The sequence below is a fragment of the Parasteatoda tepidariorum genome, chromosome 2 (assembly GCF_982258835.1).
Source record: "Parasteatoda tepidariorum strain Cologne lab strain chromosome 2, Ptep-v5.0, whole genome shotgun sequence".
Lineage (NCBI taxonomy): Eukaryota > Metazoa > Arthropoda > Arachnida > Araneae > Theridiidae > Parasteatoda > Parasteatoda tepidariorum.
The window spans coordinates 20526654-20540790 of record NC_141756.1 but is presented as its reverse complement, the minus strand read 5'-3'; the positions used below and the strand labels follow the sequence as shown (position 1 = coordinate 20540790).

Below are 14137 nucleotides of genomic sequence, written 5' to 3'. Positions count from 1 at the left end.
ACCCATCTTAATGTTCGTGTACTTTCGCGAAGAGTTCTTCTCTAATTTGTGTCCCGCAGTGGACTGATCGTTAAGACACGGTTCCCAGCAGATCACCGAAGTCAAGCATCACTGGCTGCGGTCAGTGTGCGGGTGGGTGACCACTTGGATCAGTCTGCGTAGGGACCGAGGGTGTGCGGTATTGGTCCTCGTTAAACTGTGCTACCGTAAAGTGCTCGACTTCGCGCGCAGGTCGTCGGGCTACCGAAGCGGGGGTGCCATCCCCTCCGCAGAGGATCAAAATTGTGATGGCATGTCTTCGGATCATCCTCCGGGTTGTTTCCCAGACCGTCGCCAATAGCCCATTGTGCAGCTCTAGTGCGACGTAAATTAACAACAACAACAACAGCAACAACAACAACAACTTCTCTAATTTGTGCTATTTGTTCCTCAAAATTAACTAGGGCTCATAAGAGGTTAGAGCTCGTAAATCTGCAGATTTATTTATGAATGAATAATAAATTAGACAAGGAATTTACAGTAAGACTATAGTTTTCACTAAAATGACTCGGAACAGAACGTAGAAGTTCTGCACTGTAGCGACACGACAAAGAATGTAGCAATTTTTGCACTATAGCGACGTGACATAAAACGTAGCCGGTTTGCGCCTTGAACTTAATGAAAAATCTTGTCGTGTCTATTACATGCATAAATTTGCAGTCATGGATTCATAAATTATTCTTACGGAAAAATGTATAAATTTTTATCTTAAAGACGTATGTCACAAACAATAGAAGCAGATTGCGAAGAGCTTTATACCTGAACATGCGGCATGTTCCTTTCAAAGCTAACACGGTAGGACTAGGATCGGCAGACTCTACACTTCGAAATGTTCGGTGGTAGAACAATTAACGAGAGACGATTTATTTTACTCTATTAAAAATATTTTATTACTTATTTATTTTATTTCAGCGCAAAGATTAAATATAAAAAAATTTCTCCACCCTACAAAATTTTAGTTTCTGCTGTCATAATTGAGCCTTGTCATATACAAACACTCCATTGTAAAACTAGACAATCCTTCAGAAATCAAAACAAAGTTATTAAAATTTAATAGCGTGTAAAGAAAGAAATTTCTTTCCTAACAAATCACGTATCGTATTTCATTCACTAAGTATCAGTTTTTCGATCAGAGTCAATTGTATATTCTGATAATATGCCGATCCTAACTAATCTTTGGTTTGTTTGTTTATCATTAATTTCCAGACTTTTTAACACTTATTTTCATATAAAAAAAATATTTTTATTCATGTCGTAAGCAAATGAAACCGACAGGAAATAAACCTCCGTTTAGTGCAAGCTTAATCTGCAAAGACAGGATGTTTACAAACGAAAGAGAATACACAATTACACCAAGACCTTAATGAAGTGTGTGCATGTTTGAAAACGCAATAAAAAGAGTAATTTAATATAGAAAACTGTTTCTTATAGGAAAAGAACTCGAACATTTCTTAATTTCATTTCATCTCGTCCGACATAATTGAAAATTATTTTTCGCACTTTCTATGAGAACAGCATACTTAATTCTGTTTATTCTTTTTCATAAAGAAGATTGAAAACAGTTACAGCTTTATTAAAAAAATTCTGCACTTTACGCTGTTAAGAAATAGAAAATCTTTTCAATCATATTAATTATTTTTTTCTGGGAACTAATGAAAGTTAAAGGAACATTGACAAAAGTATATTTGAAAAGTAGAAAACGATTCTCATAATGCAGCACTTACTAAGCCATTTGTTCTAAAATAAATCTTCCTCTCTGATTCTTATTCTGCTTTTAAAGCATTTTTAATCTACGTATATGATTTGCATTTTTTTTGTTTCCAATTGTGTTAATTAAAATTAACACATTTGAAGAGCATTTTGCAACACAATAGAAAAAAAAAGATCTGACATGTTACATTCAAAATCCGAATTGGGTATTTGAAATTCAAGAAGTGAAGTGATTATGCATAACTATGCTATTTAAATTAAATTTAATTGGATATCTGTAAAAGATGTCACTTGTGTGTGTTTCGAACATGATTGGCTTTTGAATCGACAAATTCCACGATTTACCTACGATGACGTCACTTGCTGGCATCCAATTGAAATTTATAAAAAGATATTTCGAATTTCCACCACTTATAGTATTTTTTAAGAAAAAACGGTATTCTTTTTAAAATTGCAATCTTAATATATTTTCAATGAAAGTTAAGCTATTTTTGCACTTTAAATTGAGGAAAAGAGAACTTTGGGAGTTTAAGTTTGAAAGCTTAGAAAATGATTCTAGAAGAACACCATTAACGAAATCGTTTGCTCCAAAAATAATAATAATTTGTTATCGTTTTCATCACATTTAATTAAACTACTGTACATTTCATTATATACTTTATTTAGAAGCTAAAATATCTCTATCTAAATAGTTTGGTGTTTATATAAAATTTTAAAAGTATTTTAACTGCTATTATATAATTGGCAAACATAAATTTATCTTTGGAGAATGGATTGTAATAAAAAAAAAGTTTGTCAGAAATAACAGACAAAACAGCTCACATTAGAGAACAATTTATCAGACTTGGAAAAATAGGACATAATTGCCTCTCCAAACACAAACGCAAAGGGATGCTGGTCTAAAAAAAGACAGCATCACCCGCATTTAGAAGTCTCTCTCTGTGTCTAAACGCGTCATCTTACTGCCTCTACAATACACGTGACACGTTAACAAAAATGATTGTTTCAGTAATACATAAATCTTGTCTTTATCTTTGGAAAGAATATGAAATTCATGTGGCCATTAGCATTTTATTTATTGTTTAATTGCGAAATAAATCGCTTTCATTCAGAAAATCAATCTCTAATTATTATTCTTGATCTTAGATTAAAAATTATCTCGATTTTAACGTCATAAAGTAATTAATAGCCAGGTTTTTAGTAAAAGTAATTATTACTTTAAAAAAATGTAGTGCGCTCAAATTTTAATTGCTTGTGAGATATTATTTGATTTAAAATCAGCCTTAATGGTTTAAAAACAACATCTTTAAAAAAAAAGAATAAGTAAGTAAAAATAAGCAGGGTTTCATATATATATTTTTTTATTTTTGCCGGTTTTCTGATACAAAGAACATTGCTTAGTAAGTTTCAATAATTAATTCAGTTGTACTTAAAATTAGTCTAAAATTGTTTTTATGGAACTTTGAGTCTGTATTTAATAAACAATGATAACTTAATGATACAAGAACTTTAAAGCGTCATTAAAATAGATAATTAATTCTCATTAACTCTTATCAGTATATAATTTTCATTTTACTAATTAGAGTTAATTCATTTTATTAATTAGAAGTAATTTATGTAAAACGTGCAAAAGATTGCCCAAATACTTTACTATCACAGACTTTTTACTTTCTTTATCAGTTTTTTTTATAATTGCAAAAGGTTCAACATTTTTAAATGAAATTGAAACATTGCCGTTGTGACCCTAGCACTAAACAAATTGAGAACTCTTTGCGAGGTTACATTAAAGATTTGCAATTATTGATTATGCGTTATTTTTTTGTGAAGGAGCATTATTTGCACAATGTTAACTAAAATAATATCATTCGTTAAATAGTTACTCTAATAATGTAATAAATATTACGAATCATTTATCAGCTAATAATGATTAAAACCACAGAAAATGTTACGAAAATTGGTAATTATTCGAGAGAAAAAAATCTGAAATGGTTCTTGAATTAAGGATTCTGAATGAAAATGTGAAATGAATGATAAAAAGATAAATAGCATTTTTTTTTCAAAGGAAGATGAATCCCAAACGTCTTTATTTATTTGTGAAAAACTTAAATTACTGACAAAATGAAAGGTTTAATAAAATTAAATCATAATTATACTGAAAACAATAAATAAAAAAGTCCTTAATATTAATAAAAATAAAATTTGAAATGAAAATAAAATTTATGTAATAAAATAAGAAACGACATTTGAAATGAAAGAAAATATGTTCGAACTAAATTTTAAGCGATTAATAATAATGAAAATTTTATTTGTAGAACAAAACTCTCTATAAGCATTTTTATTCGAAATATCCTAGACTGAAAAATGAGAAATTAAGATAATCTATCTCATTTGTTAACAATACGTTTTTAAAATAATTTTCTTTTAAAATTTTGCAAGAAAAAAAAAGATGCATGCACTGTATCTTAAAAATATGTCGAAATATATTTATTACAAGTTTCTCCGTTCTGGACATTTTAAGATGCAACTTTTATTCTTTCTAATAGGACAAAAATGGCTGTTAAAACTTTTTTAAGCATGGGGATGTTATCTCTGTTGCCATAGAGATAACATAGTGCTGAGTATTGTAGCACACTTAATTAATGCCAGGCATTCTTTTAACAAAAACAGAAAGTCATAATTTTAAATAAAGCTTATAACGATGTTAAAGATGCTTCATCGACACGCGTTTAATTTTTAGTGCTGAAACAGAAGGGGAAAAAAACATTTTCACTCTTTCTTATCTTTCAACTGAAGATGCCTGGGATTTATGCTCTTTAACAGGTAGATCTGAAAGGTTGCAATAAGTTTGATTGAGTTTAAATATCGCCAAATGGCTTTTTTTAAATGTCGCCAAGACAGCTTTTGACAGATGCCGCTTTTTTTTTTATACCGATTCTCCTGTTGTAAATAAAAACCTTATTCTAAAGTTGATTTAGTGCAGGGCTATATAATAAAAATCAAACGCGTTTGTTTTTAGAAAATAAATTTTACTCAGAATAGAGTCATTGTAAATTTTCAGTGCTAAAACTGAGAGACGGGCGACAGTCGAACAATACTTAAGACATTCTATTCTTTTTTAGGAAACATCCACAGATATAAACGTGATATATGTCATCTAACTTTTTTATTTATTTGTTTATTTTTACGACGTAAATCTCATTAAAATTTTTTTGTCAGTTTCGCTTTTTTACAATTACAATACCTTGTTTCATTTTATGATATTATTTCAAATGTTCTTTTTGTTCTGTAAACAGTATTATAATTTTTTCTGCAAAAGAAAAAAATTATTTGGAAATAAAAACAATTGTAAGTTAATTTACTCAAAATGTTTGCTTCATTGCTTATGAATATTTTTGTAAAAGGCACTTAATCAACATCCTTAATAAATAATTTTTAAATTTTTGTCAAAAACAAACTTTGTTTTGTTGCTGTTATTGAGAGCTCTCACCTCCTTTCAGTTTCCCCAAGCAATCAAACTGGTTTTAGCATTTTTATTCTTGCATTAATTCCACTAGCTAGTTATTCATGAGATTTTGATTAAGTTTTTTTTCTCTAAAATAATAATTAGCAATAATGATAATGTTATATTTTATTACAGGAAAAGATTTCGAAAATGCATATGTCGTTCCGTAGGCGGCCTCTAATATATATTTTTAGAATCTTTTTTAGAAATGAAGTAAAATAGTATGCATTTCAGAAGTCCCAAATTGATATTTAAACATAAAATAAACAAAGCTGATAGATAATTTTTATTTAACTTTATAACCAGTGGTATAGAACTGACATATTTTTGTTTTTGCGACTATTAATATTCAACGCCGTAACCTTGCACTTTTGAACACTATTCAGAAGACAACGGAATACCTTGATCAAGCATTGAGAGAAGCTAGCTTCGTGAAAGACTTTTGGAGGGAACTAACTCTTATTTGAGATACATGGAAAAGAAAACTACGAAAACCCCCGAGGTTAGCTCTTTGTCAAATTGATTTTAACCCTTTATCCATCTACCAATGGGCATATTTTACGTCATCTCTGTGTTTGAGCGAGCCTGGAGCAGAATTCGAATCGACAAGCCACCACTGGGATTCGATCCTGGGTCGCCAAATTCAGAGGCATGTTCTCTGTCCCCTGAGTATCGCGGATTGTCAGAAGACTAGTGTCAGAAACCGGATGAAAACATCAAGATCAGATTGATTTCTTGATGAAACTTAAAGGCTTTTCTAAAGATCATCTTTTAACTCCTCTCTGTTTTTATTGGCAATAAAACAAGTTTCGATGTTCCTTATCCCACTTCCCTTACTAGTGATTCGTGAGATTTCGACAAAATTTTTTCCCAGCTTAAACATCAATTCGCGAACATTAACTTGCGTACTTTTTCTTTTGCTTTATTTTGCCGACAGTCCTGTTTAGGGGTCAGGGAACTGGTAGAAAGGTTCTGGTTCGAATCCCGGACAGGCATGTATGTTCTTTCATTCTCTGTGCTATTAGACCTTACTGTGGGAGCACAGTTTGCTCAACTAATATGGTGCCCCTGAGAGAGTGGCCAACAAATTTGCCTTAAAATGCCTGAATTGACGAAATGTCAACTCAGGAGGGCATTGGAAAAAAATTTTTTTTTTGCTAAAACTTCTATAAATGAATACGAGGGCGAATTTAACAGAATACTTAGTCTGCGCACGTTACACACACGTTTTGCTAACTTGCTCAAAGGTTTTTCTAAACAAATATTTTGTTGCTATTTTTCAAGCAGTTAAATATCTTAAATGTTTACTTACCGCGTTTGACCATAAGTTTGTTTACAGTTTTGCACGTTGTTTTACAGTTTGGGAATGAATAAATATTTAATATTTAACAAAATATACTAAGCAAATTTAATATTTTTATTCAAAAGCATCAAGCAAACGATATCGGATAATCGGACGTGGTTAATTTTATGAATTACTAGGAGAACGAAAATTTTTACCCAGCAAAACACTCAATTTACTTTACCCTTATATGTCTCTGCAAGAATATCTAATCACAATTAAAAAAAAAGCAGGTACACATATTATTTTTATGAAGAAGGGGATAAAAGAACATTGAAGTTCATCGGTAGTTCTCATCAACACACGAAATCGTGCATCAAATTCATAAAAATGAAGACGTGACTTCTGGTAGAGCAATTTTTATGGTTCTCAGAAAAGAATGTGTCGTCTAAATGTCAAATCGTCGAAAGGAACAAGAATTGATTGAAAGTTTATTCAGTTTTTCCCGAGAAATGTTCGTGTTCATGCAATTATATTGCCTGTGAGTAAACTAACTGGACTCAAACCGAAGATTACGACCAAAACTGTCACACCAGTTTATGAATTTATACCATTTCATCGTTGGTTTAACCTTAAAGAAAAGAAAGCCGGGATAAAACATGCAAAGTTAATTTTGAATCAGATCCAGTTATTGCTAATTTATTTATTTTGTTCAGTAATCAGCTTATACCTTTTAAAATACATGTTTTTATTCTGTTATTTTATTATTTTTTATTAGTGTCTGCACTACATTTGTAAATATCAAATCATCGATTTATACCAGTTACTCTTGCGAATCTTTTTCAATGCATGTTTTGACACAATGAAGTACGCATGCTCAAATTTTCATGGGGACCATCCTATAAATGTGTTTTGGTGCAAACTGCGAAATTTTTCTGCAGAGGGTAAAATATTTCTGTATATTTAACTGTCCTCAAATGAAAAGACCGGAAACTTGTAAAGTACCTACTGGAAAACAACGCTCAGGAATAGTTTGATGTATAAGTTTCCCCCTTGGCAGAAGCCGGGCTTATCATTTCAAGTCTTCCATATCAAGTTTGCATAAAATTTTAAATTTCCAGTTTTTATTTAACATTTTGGAGTTAGGGATAAAAAAAAAACATTACTAATTTAATCTTTAGTTTATGTATAATTTTCCTGATTACATTTAATATTTTAAAGTTTAAGAATAATAATAAGGAAGAGAAACTAAAGTTCATAATAAAAAAATTTAAAATTTAACAGTACTAAACAAGTTAAGTTAATATGTATTTAAAAATATATATCTACAAAATTATTTAAGTAAAAATTCTAATTTCACTCATACGTTCTCTTATTTCTGAGTTATAGAGAAAATAGAAAAATTAAAAAAATTATTTTATAACAAATACAAATAAAAATAATTTTTTTAAAAATAAGTTTTCTTGAGCGCAGGATGTGCATTTTAGAATATTTATTGTGCATGTGTAATATTTTTGTTCTTTAATCGAATTTACGATTGTAATAATGGACATAATCGCTTGGCCAAATTACGAAATTTCTATGTTTACATATTTTTGGAATTATTTCCGGGAGCTCAATAGCCAAATGTTGGCATTCCAAAATGCTTAATCCTTGTAGAGAAACATAAACTATATCCCGGTCTTCGATAGAGAAAGAGAGAGCTCCGGAGCTCTGACGTCACTGTGATGCACATCCGGTTGGAATTTGCAAAAGCACTTGTGTCACCAGGAAAAATAAAAAGGTATCGCTTTCTTAAACAAGAAAAAAAAAAAGAACACGCTGTTGTCCATTGTTTATATCATTTTATGTGAAAAGACGAGGATAAAATCGAATGCAAAGTAGGAAATAAGTCTTTTTTTTCTTCTTTGCACTAACACTGGTTGATTCTGAATTAATTCTACTTCTTTAAAATAAGTAATGAAAAAAGATAATTATAATGATTACTACATGCGTTTTTTTAAGAATTGCGTGATGATAAACAAAAACGTATACTCGTAAATTTCCTCAATGTTTCTTAATTTAAAAAAAATAAAAGAATTTCAGTTGCAAAACATAGCGATTCTTAATACAAAAATAACTGTTGTTTAAGTAATAAAGAAGCATAAATAACACAAAATAGATTATTGGCAAAATTTGTGCATCCGTTTTAGTTTTATAATATGAGTAATCACCAAGTGACAAGACATAGACAAATAGTGAAAAATATATATCTACATAAATATGAAAGTTCAACGATGAATAAGAGCTTTTGAAATTTCAGCATCACTTGTAGGCAAAATAATGCAATTTAGCCATATTTAATTGAGGTAAACGAATAGTTTTTCCTTCAGTTAAAAAAAAATGATGTTTTTTTATTTATTTTAAATAATAAAACAAAACCTAAAAAGTTAACACTTTTGTATTTCAAATTCTCTTGAAAAATTTCATTTCCATTTTTCAAATTAAGGTATAAAGTTACTTTCAAACTTTAGTTTGACTATATCATTAATTTTATGTTATTCGAATCTAAATTTATAGAACTTTACTTACTTTAAAATAAATGTAGTATGAATGTAGGAATGTGTGATGAATATGAAGTTAAGTAGCTTTCATGCATTGAAATAGCCTCATACATATTTTATATACTTTACAGTAATTAAAAAATAGCTTTACTTAAACGTTATAAAAGCTGAACTTCAATTTATCATTTAATCTCTCTCACAAGATTTCTGAATCAACAATATTTCAACTAAATATCAAAACAAAAACAAATTACCGAGCAAAAGTGCCAAATTTGATAAGAATGAAAACATTACGTAAAATGAAACGGCAAAAAAATCTTATAAATAAATCATCTTGTTGATCACGTTTTTCTTTTGTTTTCATCCTTGTAACAGGCATTTTGAAAACAGGCAAAAAAAAAAAAATGCATCTTTTCCCTCTTTTTTTTCTTTTCTTTCTCAGCCGTGAATTAATAGTTCACTGTCACATCTATCATTTCTAGCTCACCTCAATGAAGAGGTCGGTTTTCCTCGAATTAAATAACTCCTCGAATCTTTTGTAACGGGTTTTGAGGTTAGCTATGAGAAATTATGATTTTACTGGCAGATAAACAATGCAGCCGCAGTGACGTATATTCATTTGACATCACAGAAATACCGGTGATTTTATTTGGTCAGCTTTTAAATCTAAAATCAGTTCATTTTTCTTAGTTCGTTTCGATAGTGCGTGCAAAGGAAGGATGCTCATTCACGATTAACTTCATTCAGAATATGGTTCTTATAAGAATATTAAAGTAATCTTGTTATTAATTTACTGGAATACTCTGTTTTACTATTTTCTATATAAAACGCGTTAAAATGAGCTATACAATGTATTGTTGCAAGATAATTTGAAATCCTAAACTGTCTCATTTTGTTTCAAAAACAAAAATTTAAAATTAAAGTAAAAAAAAACAGTTGTAAAAATCTCAATTTACAGATTTTTTTTCCTTCTTTTGCACTTAAGCTATAATAAATAATTTACTGCAATGGATAAAGCTAAGCGAATTTAAAAACAATTTTTATCACAAACTCTAATCATAAAATTTACTTTTTATGTTTCGACATTACACTAAATTACAGAAAATTTTCCTCTCACGTCCATTAAAAACAAGTTAAAATTAACCTTCTTCTTGTAAGCCAAGAAGTATTTTGATGTATCTCCCATTATTTTGAACCAAGTTCAAATATATTTTTTTTAAATGATTCTAAAATTAAGGCAATATTTGAATCATTTGGCCAAAGTAAGTTGTAATTAAAATTTAAAATTCAGAAAGCGATTAAGAATATGCTCAAAATAAGTTATAATTGAAATTTAGTAAGCAATCATGAATACGCAACAACAATTTAAAATTCCGATTTTATATAACGGAACAATTTCGAATTGCAAGCATTGCAAAAACTGACGGCCTTAGTTCGAGAAATATTATATTTTCGATTGAATTTGTATAGTTTCATTGCAAAATTATATGCTTATATATTTTTTTAAATTCCAGTATTCTTTTACTTGTTATAATCAATTTTTAAAGCCATAAGTTTCTTATAGAATTTAAAAGAGGAACCTATTAAGAAATATTCTAAGTGTGAAATAAATTTTACCAAAAGAATAATAAAAGGAGTAAATAAGTACAGTATTAGATAAGTTGAAGTTAATTACACGATAAAAGTACTATTTATCTGATAATTTAAAAGTTTTCCTATTAGCAATAAACGATAAGGAATGACACTAAATCTCACTTATTTTTATTATGTCTGCTTATAATACTGTCTTAGTTGAGTATATATATCTATCTATATATATCTATCTATATATATATATATATATATATATATATATATATATATATATATATATATATATATATATATATATATATATATATATATATATATATATATATATATATATATATATATATCGCTATTATTACATGAAACGTATTGAAAGCCTTGTCAGATAAAGCTGTTGTGTAAAGAAAAATCAGAAATGCTGTATGAATAAAAGATAAAGGCATTTTGATTCGACATAATAATATTTGTATGAAGGTATTTTTAGTTAAGGATACATAAATAGTTATTGTATATAACTTATAAAAAACACAACAAGTTACAATATGCTTAGTGCACGATGCATAAAATTTGGATTTACTAAACTCATTTTTCTGTTACAACAACTATTATATACAAATTAAAAAGTTGAACATCAAGTAATAGAAGGTTTATAAGCCTATTTTGAGCACACAAGCCTGAAAATTTATGTAATTGCAATAACCAATAACATCAAGTAATATGATTAAATTAGTTATATTTAGCCTACACAGACAAATATTTTTATCTGTCTGAATAACGTTTGTTAAATACAACAATTAAAACAAAATCAAGGTAAAAACAAAATGTAAAAGTAAGTAAAATAAAATTGATCTTAACACACGCGCATATTTGATGTAACAAATGAGTATGAATCAATAATTTATGCGCATTAGGAACAGTATAGTAAAGAACATGAAAAGACGAAGCGTTAAATGGCTATAAGAAATTAAAACATAAACCGGCGTTCGACGTGGTTGAACTATCATTTCTAAAGTATACCATCCGGTGTCCACCACAGTAAGACTGGCATTTCTAAAGTATGTGATGGTGTCCACCACAGTAAGATTGTCATATCTAAAGTATAGCATGGTGTCCACCATGATAAGACTCTAATTTCTAAAGTATACGACGGTGTCCACCATGGTAAGACAGTCATTTCTAAAGTATAGCACGATGTCCAACATGGTAAGACTCTCATTTCTAAAGTATACGACGGTGTATACCATGATAAGACTCTCATTTCTAAAGTATACGATGGTGTCCACCATGGTAAGTATCATTTCTAAAATATAGCAGGAATCCACCATGGTAAGATTCTCATTTCTAAAGTATACGATGGTGTTCACCATGGTAAGTATCATTTCTAAAGTATTCAATCGTTCCCACCGTGATAAGACTGTTAGGTCTAAAATATATACCGGTGATGGCTGTCGTAAGACTATCCTTTTAAAAATATACACCGGTATTCATCATGATAAGATTGTGAATACTAAAGTAAACAGTTGTCGTAAAAATATCATTTCTAATGTATAAACCGGTGTCCACCATGGTAAGACAGATAACATCGATGACAGATAACATCTAAAGTATACATCGATGACCACTGTCGTAAGACCGTCGTTTCTAAATCATACCGTAGTGTCCGCCGTGTTATATAACGTGCTATTTAAATTGTAGCGTTATATAAAGTGCGAAACGATAATAGCAACACGAGAGCTTAAATATTGATTCAAATGCATACATTTAAGAAACAAATGAAATATGTCTATCACAACAATTAATTAGTTTATATAGGTATTTAAAAAGACTGTCCGTCAAAAAAAAATCCGATAAAAAGGTATTTAAAATGCCATATAACAAATATACTTAAAATTAATTTATTGCATATTTAAGACTTACTCTTTACGCCAAATGAATGAATGATTGTTCTAAAAGGGAGAATTATCAGCTGCCGCCAGACTTTCAATGATATCAATTTGTGGCAGTAAATAATTCGACACAAAAGCATTCTTATCAATCGAACGTCTTTATCGCTCTCTGTGACAATGTTAAATAGTTCTCTTACTTCTTAACGCACTTTGCTCTTCGAGTGGGATTGTCAACAATCGTTTGACGTCAAAACCATGTTCTATAAAGAATGAACGCAAAAAAGAAAAAGAAAAAAACACACACCTCTATCTACGCGAAAATTTCATTTCTTGAAATACTAATTGATAAACTTGGCGATAAGATTCGCTCTGAAATTATTCTACTGAAGCCAATCGAATGAATCCTTTCTTTTTCAGTTTTTAGCGTCTCGTTGAAATTTTAATTAGAAAGTGTAAGAAGTGATTTAATATTTCAGAAAAATGTATAATTACCAAATTTAAATTGAAATTTAGAAAGTATAAGAATTTATTTGAAATTTGAAATTGAAAATATAAGTTTCGAGTGAATGAGTTACAAGCTGTACTAATGAATTAGAAATGTGAGTAAATTTCAAATTAGTGCTTCAAAGCACTCTAAATTATTCATTTTATTAAGTAAATACCCACGGAAATCAATGCACCTTGCACCTTGACTGCCGGTACTTTTTACCGAAATTTGATCCAGAATTTTTTACAGTGAATTTTTAGAGAGGAATTTTAACGCAATGACTAAATTATAAAACACATATTTTATGCAAAAAATAATAACATATGCCTGTTACATATTGGGTTAAATTTTTAATGCGATAAATTCAAACACAGTTATTAAGTTATGAAATACACATTGTAAGTAGAATAAATAGTTTTAGATGGGAATTTTTAGCGTGAAAAATGCAAACACGGTAACTAAGTTTTAAATATATGTTTAATATAGAATAAATAATGTATGCATAGTTGCTGGAGGGAAATGTGGTCAATTTTTTTATGGAAGTAATGTATTCAAGTATTCATTGTAAGTAAAATAAATAACATATGCATAGTTTAAGGTGTGAATTTTTAATGCGATAAATTCAAACAATGTAACTGAATTTTAAATAATATGTTTTATGTAGAATAAATAATATATGCATAATTTTTGGGGAGATATGCGGTCATAATTGTTTTTTTTTGTTAGTAATGTTTTCAATTATGCATTGTAATTCGAATGAATAACAAATGCAAAGTTTTAGATATGAATTTTTAAGGCAAAAAACTCTAACACGGTAGCTAAGTTTAATGTAGAATAAATAATATGGGCATAGTTTTCGGAGGGAAAGGCAGTCAATATTGTTTTTATAGGACTAAAGTTTTCAATTATTCATTGTAAAAAGAATAAATAACATATGCATAGTTTTAGATGGGAAATTTTAATATGATTAATTCAAATAATGTAACTAAGTTTAAAATATGTTTTTCAAAGAATAAATAATGTATGCATAGTTTTTGAATGGATATGTGGTCGAAAATTTTTTATGTTAGTAATGTTTTCAACTATGTATTGTAATTA

At 29.0% G+C, this 14137-nt stretch overlaps 1 protein-coding gene across 5 annotated transcripts in view; it reads right to left on the bottom strand.

Moving 5' to 3' along the window:
* The window catches only part of LOC107437411 (calcium-transporting ATPase sarcoplasmic/endoplasmic reticulum type), a 67601-nt gene that overhangs the window by 36059 nt on the left and 17405 nt on the right, over positions 1-14137 (bottom strand). Inside the window, exon 1 of one of the 5 annotated variants that reach the window (XM_071177225.2) lies at positions 12584-12787. The exons of 3 other annotated variants lie outside the window; for them this stretch is intronic. The gene's annotated coding sequence lies outside the window, so the exon portion shown is untranslated. Of the gene's footprint in view, positions 1-12583; positions 12788-14137 lie in introns of those variants that run through there. One more of the 5 variants, XM_043043149.3, reaches the window with a different exon arrangement.